The sequence below is a fragment of the Falco rusticolus genome, chromosome 1 (genome assembly GCF_015220075.1).
Source record: "Falco rusticolus isolate bFalRus1 chromosome 1, bFalRus1.pri, whole genome shotgun sequence".
NCBI lineage: Eukaryota > Metazoa > Chordata > Aves > Falconiformes > Falconidae > Falco > Falco rusticolus.
In genome coordinates this window covers 120906949-120916759 of record NC_051187.1, presented here as the reverse complement: position 1 = coordinate 120916759, position 9811 = coordinate 120906949, and positions in this window count along the sequence as shown.

The following is a 9811-nucleotide window of genomic DNA, read 5'->3' as shown; positions in this document are numbered from 1 at the left end:
CAAGTTCTAGAGTAAAACTGCAATGTGCTGCTTTCGACTCTGTCCAGGCTTGCAACCCAGCTCTGTTTTTCTCCTTTATTTTGTGTGGAAAAGACCCTCAGAAATACAAGCTGTAAAGGGGACTAGGGTGTTTAGCCTGTTTCTTGATCAGGATGTTTGAAAACTCAGACCATGGAAGCACCCAGTGTAACTATTGACTGTCTTATCCTTTGTGGGCTACATAGACATGGCTAATAAAATAATGCAACATACTTCCCACAAATGCCCTTATACACACCCTTGTAAGAACTGTTTGTTTTGTAGAACCTGTTGTTCTATGGGCAATATTAAATATATTTTTTTAAAGATTAGTTCCTCTGGATTAAAAAATATTTTTCAGGTATCCTTTGGGCCTGGAAAAAAAGTGGTTTGTTTTATTATAAATTCTAAATTATTTTTTTCTTAAGTTTCTGCTAATACAATTAGGAAAAAATGTATCAATATGAAAAGTGATGGATATAATACATGGATGGTTATAAAAAAACCATTTTACTTCAAATATGTCAAAGCTAAATCCCTTGATTTTGCTGTTTAAATGTCACCTGACTTACCAAGAAAGCAAAGAGTCTTCATTTTCTCATTCAAGGAAATTCAGGACTTTGTAAGCTGATACTAGCACTGCAGAAAGCATTGCTTTTCTAGCAGCTTTCTAGGCAAGCCTTAAAGAACTGGTTCAGCCCCATTTTTGACCAAGTCAGTCTCCCACTGGTTGTCCCACCTCTTCCAACACAGGTATTCCAGAATTACTTTGCTTCTTTCGAACTATTTTTCAGCAGTTTTGTTATTAATGTAGGAATAAGCTAAAATGACTAAGACTGTGGAAACTGACTGCTCTTATAATTTTGCCACATGTCACATAGCACTGCTTCTTCTAGAAAGGCATGGGCAGGCTTACCCTGAGAAACCTGCTAAATGGAGAGTTAGAAAATCTGACTGAAAGCATTTTTTTTTAAAAAAATGATTTATTATTATCATTCATACAAGCAGTAAATACAATTGTTCATCATTCACACAGTGCTTGTGAAATCTCTCTTAATGGTTTTAGGGTAGCACTTAGACCAAGTGTAAGCCATAGGATAAGGATACGGATAACAATGGAATTTCAGGGATGATTTAAACAAATCCTCCAAGAGGGCTTACAGTTGTAAGGCATTAGAGGACTTTACCTTCTGCTGACCTTAAACTCATCATCCCTAAAGGGATAACTACAAAGATATCAGGACACTAGCATATCTGGTTGTGGCAGACTTTTGTAAGTAGAGCCCTTACTAGTCACTGAGGACTTAGTTCAGTCAACTCACTCAACCTTGTCTTTGATTTCCACTGGTAATAAATTGGAGCTTTATGGAAATAAATCAAAAAGTATAAGTTTGCGTTAAGGCTTTAGGACAACACTGAGAAAACAGGAAGAAAGTAAAATCCTTGAAACTGCAATGGTTTAATAGATCTCCAAAGTCAAACCATATTGAAACAAACATTATAGAATTCTGGATGGAGAATGCACCTGGAGGAGCATTTTAGATTTTAGCATTTTTCATTAAAAAAAAATAATACAAAAACAAAACTAGAGAGCGACGATATATTCCTACATATGTGAGTGAGCATGGAGGGAAACCAGTTTGAACAAAATTTCAGTGGAGGACGGCTGGAAACAAGTGCTTCCCTTGCACATTTCTGCTTGTGCTTGTCCGTAGGCAGTAACAGAGACCAAGGAACTTGTACTACTTTGTCCTGAGCTAATGCAGTTGCCCGTGCAGCCTCACTAGCATCGTCTGCAGTAACCAGCAGCCTAGCCTAGGCTGCCCAGCACATACATGAAGATACATGTATAGAGCTAGCGTATTATCTGCTCTTTCACCATGGAACAGCCCTCAGTGCATGCTGCAAGGAAAACGGTGCTTACCCAGCATAGGGATGAACGTGATATGGATGAAAGATTAAGAGAGATAGAGAAAATATTTTTGGCTGGCAGGCTAGGCAGCAGATGGATTTAGAAACACCTATACGTCACATACATACATACATCTCTCCTCAGACTGTTATTCTGCTGATAGAAACTGCTTGTATTTGAGCTTGGGTGTGGGTAAAGCTAAAAAAACCTTCAGAAAAACATTCCAAAAGGCCCTTAATGCAGTTTTTCCTTTTCCTCAGGAAAGAGAAAATATGTCTTCTACAGAGGCATTACGTCAATGGTGCTAAATGTGATAGGCAAATGAGTCACGTTCGGCAACCTTTCCCCAGGCACCCATCTAGACATTAAACAGACACCTCTAGCATCCATTAGCTGTGGTTCCCTGATTAGCCTAGGGTGCATGGGAGGATCAGAGATCCGAGCCATAGCCAAAACATGTTAGTCAACGAGTGTCCAGTTTTTAAAGTGTTTCTCCAAAACCATGCCGGTATGCTACGTGGAAACGGTATGTGCAGATCCTGTACTTGTAAGTGCTTCTTATCAACGTATAGAAGCTGCAGAAACACAGTAAATGTAAACACATTCACACCCCTTTGTGATCAGCATCCCTTCACGAGGGCAAAGCTTACAGACTAAATGGTACAAGGATGGTTTCTGCTTTCGGATGATGTAACTCGGTTGCATGGGTCACCACACTCACCTATGCTGATCATTGGTGTAGTACCTGTATTAAAATCCCATTCGGGGATTCCAGCTACTGAGTATGCTGTGTAAAGAGATATTCAGCTTTACTCCTCATCTGCCCACTCGATGTTAAGAGTCTAAGAAATATATCTGAGGAAGTGTCTTAAGATTTCTGACACTGCTGCAAAATACACGTACCAGACTTAAAGTATAAAGTGTATGTGTTATGATCTTTGACTTTGTCTTTCATACGTCTTCACTTTTCAAGATGTAAAGCCACTGTATAGACATTTTAGCAAAAGTGTTAAAAAATGTGTGTGATTAAAGAAGCGAGCATGTGTTATATTGTATAATGCCATACAATTTCTCCTTTTTTATGGAAAATCATTAAGACACACTTGAAAAGTATAAGATTTTTCCTTATATTGTAGATAGAAATTGTTTCAGATTCATCATTACAGAGTCTCCAAGTTATGCTGTAGACAGTGGTTTTGCAGATTTTTTGTTTTTGGTAGGGAAGGACCACCTTAGGCCATAGAGTGAAGGTACTGAACAAAGTGTCTGACTGAAAAATACACAATCTTCAGTTTGTGAAGACATAAGCAACCAGTGATGCAACTGTTTGATATGAAATTAATCTTCTAGAATAGATTTGAAAACACAAAGCTTCATTACCAGAATTAGGGAAAAGGGATTTGTGTGTGTGTGTGTGTGTTCCATGTGTGTCCCATAATTAAGTTAATAAAATAAATAGAAATAGCATCAAACAAGTAGAAAAATGCTAAGAATGTCTTTCGTGCTACACTGTACTGCACTCTTGACTGTCTTCGCAATGGCAGAATCCTCATTAATTCTCATTAGGTGAGATGAGTTAATGTAATTAACAGTAATGTTGTAGTGTCATGATACCCTAAGGATATATCGAGGCAGTTTGAAAGGAGAAGTAAGAGAGTATATTGAGTGAAGTGATACAGCTGCAAAAAACAGACAAGCTTTTTGGCACACAAACTTTTCCTCGGGGCCTAAAGAGAAACATCAAGAAAATTGGGCCACTTTTTCTAACCTTTAGAAAGGCTTCTGTGCCCAGAAGTTCTTTGGGGTTATTTTGCCAAGTATTTTAGCTCGCCTAATGAAGGTCATTACCCCTCCCTACAATCTTTCCAGGCTTACTACACGTAGGCACTGAAGGCAGATATTGCTGAAACCAACCACAAGAAGAAAGAAATATATTTCCTCCTATGAAATCCCCGTTCTTCATCTTCACTGTCAGGTATGGACTGCATCATAACTCCCACCTTATTAAAGAGAAGCAATTGAAGTAAAGAGATAACAGAGTCAGGTTTCTAGCGGCAAAGGCCCACTTATTCAGATGATACTGTAGCAGAGGTAGCAAATACTTCACAGTAAAAATATTTCCAAACAATAGATTATCTTTTCTGGCTGACCATCCTTATGGATATGCATTTCTTATCACCTGCTCAGCTGAGAGAGCCTGCTGTGAAAAACAGTTTATACATTATTCAGGCTTAGTCAACTGATAGAGTAGATTGACCTTGTCTCCTGTGAAAAGAAGCAACTTTTTCTTTCTGGTGGCTTGCAGAAGAATAATGGCTGTGATGATAATGAATAGCTTATTCATATTTCAGATGTGAAATACCAATGGCATGCTAATTAGAGAAGGTCAGAGCACATGGGAATACAACGTGAACCTCTTAACCTTGAAGAATGATTAAGGAACTTTTATCTTTTGTTAAGAAATTCTAATCAGTCTTGGAATGGGATGCTTGATGTTCTTCCTTGCACACCATCCCCCAAATCCTTTTCTAGGTCACAGCTACCTCCTCACCTCGCTGGACTGCAGCTGGACCCAAGGGCCATGTGTGCTCTCGGGTGGCCCAGGAGCCCCTCAGACAGCTTAAATATTTGTGAAAATGAACCAGATCAAAGAAGGAATATCTCCGTGCCCCTGAGAAGAGAGAGAACAGGAAGACCAAGGAAAGGAGTTACAGTCCTGGCACACTGGGCATCAGCTCTGCCGTTCCCAGCACCTCATTCATCCTGTATGGGGCAGAGCTGTTTGCACGGGGAAGCCCAGCGCAGAGCTGAAGGCCCTTCCCAGCCTGGGGAGGACAAAATGATGTGTTATCGCTGGCAACAAACTCTCCCCTCCTGAGGGTGGTGGAACGGGGTTGAACTGGCACTCTCCAGGATGTAACTCTGATTTGCAACCATCAGGGCAGAAATTTTGCTATCCATTCAATGGGAAGCCCAAAAGCCATCCAGCTCATGACAGAAGAGAGCAATGATAATTTTTAATTACCAGGGTCACCTGCTTTGACTTGTTCATTAGGTATGCCAGAAAAAAAAAAGAAGTTATTTTCCCTGGAATGCTTTCAGCAGATGTTATACTTAGTTGCTTATTATCTATTTTCATTGAAAGGAATGTAAAGGTTTGAAGAAGTCTTTTATTCAAGTGTCAGAGTCCCATATCTGACTATCTACATAATAATTTTATATTGTCAGTCTAGGGCTGTATCATTTTCAAAAGCTGAAGCAAATTTGCTATTTCAGAATCATCTGAGCATGAAAATTGTAATTTTTACACTTCAGGAGCGCTGATCCAACCGCCATTAAAATTTACTGGAAAACTCCAATTGATTTTAATGGGAGCTGGGCTAGGTCCCCACAAAATGTCTCTGATACCTTTTTGTATTTTGATGGCTCAAAAGCAGCATGGATTTAAGTTTCAGAGATGGCAAATGGTATATAGCACTCAGTCTTCACTCAGCAATGTGAAGGGGCCAGTCTGGAAATGATTTGCATGCAAAATCAGGAGCTACAAGCTTGTGAGGGAGGAGTGACTAAGGTTTTTGTTTGGGTTTTTTTGGTTTTGTTTTTCATTTTCCCTAGGCTATTAAAGAGGCTGAAGAAGGGAACTGAGATGTCCCATTAAATGGTACTGGAGATGGGAGATGGCAGCAAGAAAAGGAGGCACCCCATCCCTGGAGGAGTGGGTAGAGTGAGGGAGGTACACATTTCCTACCCTTTTTTCGTTCATTCCTTTCTCTAAATTCTCTCTCATTCATTCATTCATTCCTGCCTCTAAATCAGGGGGGTGTGGGGGAGTGGTGGTGGTGGGTGGGTTGTGATGGGAGTGAGAACTGGTTAATTCTGTCAATAAGTGTAATGAGTTACCTGTTGGCCGCAGAAAGTGCAGAGGTTAATTAAAACTGTAATTGCTGTAGCCTTAGCAAACAGGTCACGGCTTTCAATCAAGTGTGTGGCTGCAGGCTGGTTGTTTATGTCCCCGCTATCGGCTTGTGTGAGCGGCATACCCAAATGCCCGGCCGGTGGGTCCTGTCAGGTAGTCTCCTGTACAGAGACAAGCTGACTGCTTGCAGCAAGAATTGCAGAAAATTGGTTTCCGACCCAGTGTAAAAGGATCATTGTAAAGGGAATAGAGGGGAGCCCGGTCAGCTGGAGACGTGGTCTTTGCAGCAGGCTTTTTGCTCTAGTCTGAACAAAATTGTTCCTCCTTTCTCCAAAGGCTGGCCCTGGCCAGAGGGAAGAGAAGTGGGGCAAGAAGCAAAGGTGGGGATGCCAGAAGCAGTGCTCCCTAGCTTTGTCCCTTGACTGGGAGATCTTTGGGACCTATAACTAGGAGTGAGTTAATGTTACCTTAAACAGACTTAATTTTCACAAGATCCATTGCTTCCCTCTCCCAACACTTACAACGGAAAATCTGGACTCATGGTTGCACATCTGTGTGAGCCCAGTCACCGTCTCAGCCTTGAGCTTGCTTTTAATGGCTGTGAAAGCCATCTCTGACAAGGCACCATCACTTGGAGATGTGGTGATGGGAAAGATGTTGAGAAATCTCAGGTCACTCCTGTGTAATACGTGAGGAATATTTCACTACGTAAAAATGTGAGCTCTTCTTCCCTCTCACTTACTAGATGATGAGCTGTCCCTTACCACCTGGATCCTGACTAGATTAGCCTGGCCTTAGGTCTGACCTTCTCAGAAAAGAAAATGGTTATGGGAAGTAAACAAACTTCACTACCACAGATGTTATTTGTCCACCTCAGAAGTATTTTTGGGAGAGTTAAGTGAAGAAGTTCAGGTTTTTCCTTTCAGCAGAAAGGGAAAAAAAAAACAAACCACCAAAATGTTGAGAGCCATTCAGAAAGGACAAAAGGCATTTAAGAAAAACAGGAAGCTTTTGAACTGCATTTTCAAAGTGGCCTGAGCCAGGCATAGAGGTTCTTGATTTTTGTTACTCACAGACAGAAAAAAACAAGCGGATCCACATACGCAACATTGATTTTCACTTGAAGGGTACAAGGTAGTGCACAAAGGTTTGGTCAAAAAAAAAAAAAAAAACCAACAAGAAAAAAGTCTGTCATTTAGGTGCACAAAGAATAGTAGCAAACCACTGCATTTGAATGTGAGGGTGTCGGTACAGAGAAAAGCAGGAAACATTTTGTAAATTCAAAGTTTGGAATTGAGTGAGAAAACACATACTAACCTGTGGGATGAGTATAAGCTGGAGTGTGGTTTTGATTAAATTCTGGTTTATGTTAAAAATGAATTTACTCCGCTACTGCTAAAACCAAAAGTTATGCAGTAAAACAGTACTTATTATTTATTGCACCTCCATAAAAATGACTATTCTTAAGTGGTGAAATTTGATAACAGCTTCACCCTACTATAATTATATGTTTGCTATAATTCATTTACTGACCAGCTGGCAATGGGAGGTGTTATTTCTAGGAAAATGAAGTGCCTTGATTGAACAGAACGGTTTGGCATAAAGCGTTCCTCACACAATAGGCGGTGAACCTGCCCGAGGGTCAAGGTCTAATCGCAGCAAACAGTTGCTTAGACACCCGAGAGCATAAAGTATAATCATGGGACTGAGTTTCTCCTTGTGAAAGATCCTTGGTCTCTACAGCATCTGGGGCTGGGGGGTGGAGGAAGGTGTACACAGCCTGTGTTTGTCACGCAGAAGTTACGGCATTAACAACAGGTCATTTACAGCTCCCAAGTGAATGTCAGAGCTTATATTTGCATGCAGTGAGCACTTGACATCAGTGGAGCTGCCAAAAGCAATCTGTAAGGCAGCAAGGAACGTCACTGACACCCAGCGCAACACTGGCACCAGGATCGATACCCACGCAGCGGCTCTCGTGGCTCTGCGCTTGCATTAGAGCCTCCTTCTGTGACTTTCCTTTGCTGTAAACAGGAGCAGAGAAAAGCATATTGTTTTTGCAAGTCATATCACAAAACCTTTCTCCTTGAAGCAACACAATGAGTCAATCAATATGTTGCTTTTCCCCTGCCTGGTGAATGCTCACTCTTCAATATTTAATAGGCTCCTGGCAGTTGTGCATCTGGTGTCCTCAGCCAGGAGACCATGACCGCCAGGCTCCTCTCCCCTCTTGGCGTCTCTCGTGTTGCAGGACAGCATCCACCAGCAATTCCCTTCTGACAAACCCCTGTTTTACTGCCTGCTTTGAGTTCACCCATGCCTCTCATTTCCCTCAAACCCTGGCTGCTACCAGGCTGTTCAGATGGGACCTTTCCTCTCCACGTTGTACGGAAGTTTCTGTAGCTGTTGCACAAGGCTGAAACTCCAGCCGTGGCCCCCTTGTGCCAGCTTCAGCAGCCAAACCCCCTTCAGACATAATTGCTCCCCAGCCACAGGTATATATGTCTGTAACTGATGGGGTCATGAGTTGAAGTGTGAAGGTGGGAACAAATAGAAAGTAAAAAGAGATTTGGACAGAGAAGAGGTTCTTGAACCAGTTTGACCGATGAGACCAATGTCTTATGTGACTTCTGTACTGGCACGGTCAGTGGAAAAAGTCCTATTGACATAACTGGCTGCAGATCAGGTCTTACGTGTTTGAAGGAAATAAAATACCTTTTATGTGATCTTAGCAAATTCCTCAAGTACCAGGGCTGAGTTGTTCCTGTAATATTTTACTAATAAAACCCCTGTACATATTCCTTAGAAAAATTTAGTATCAATGCTGGCACATATAGCAATTAGCTGTGGAGTTTGTTCACAGTATATACGTGGTTATGGAAAGATTTATGACATGCTTAGGAATCCCCTTAAAGAAGTTATGTGCAGAACACCCATGTTACTCTCAAGTGAAAAATCATTAAAGCTACAGAGTATGTATACACGCTCCAGACATGTTTAATTTTACTGAAATCAATGGACTAACTGTGGATTTGCAGCAGTGTAACTTCACAAAATTCACTGCATGTAGTTTATGCAGCCTGTGAAATTTTCTGGAATACTTCAGAACAAAAGATGTTGAATTATCTCTGCTAAATGGAAAATGTGTGCTTGAAAACTGTTTTGCTAGTAAGCCACAGATCTAACGGAGAAAACAAATTACCTGTCCACTTGGAGCTAGGTGCTAACCTGAGAGTCATCAGTTATCATAATCCTCTACTCAGCGACGAGATTGGATGTGTATGAGGATGGATTTATTGCCGCTGATGAGATCTCAGCCAGAGCATTGTCAGGGTTCAGGCAACAGATGGTTCTCAAAGGAGCTTTCAATAGGAAAGCAGTATATACAAGTAAACAGTGCCTATGTGTGCGTATATGTTTATTCACATGCACACGTATGTCTATATATACATATATCTCATATAGTGTTGCTCTTTTATTATCACTGATGAGTCTCTGAATTCTAAATAAACTGTGGACTAACAGTTGGATGGGTAAAACATACCTATACAATCACAATAAAATTTTACCTTTTCCTTGTACCCAAGGGCATCTGATATAGCAACTTTTGAGATCTGTTTTCCCCTTATTTGCTTACCTTTCTAGCAGAAAAGAGAAACTGCTTTTGACCCCTATAACTTTGCATGTCCTTTCAGGCCCATTGATCGCTTGCAGTTCCTCCAACCTGGCACCTAGCTGATAGCTACACCACAGTCCCACACCGATATGCTTGGGCTTCTCCATGCCTGTTTTTCTCTAACCTTAACAATGGTAGCCTCTGTTTGTCTCTGCTGCTTCTGTTTGGAATACTTTCCCCAGAAATGCTCCAAATCTAAAGCACTGACACCAGACCGCTTTAAGAGCATCAGCTCCTGCATCTGTCCCCCGTAATATTACCCGTAAGTCCATTCACCCTGAATTATTGC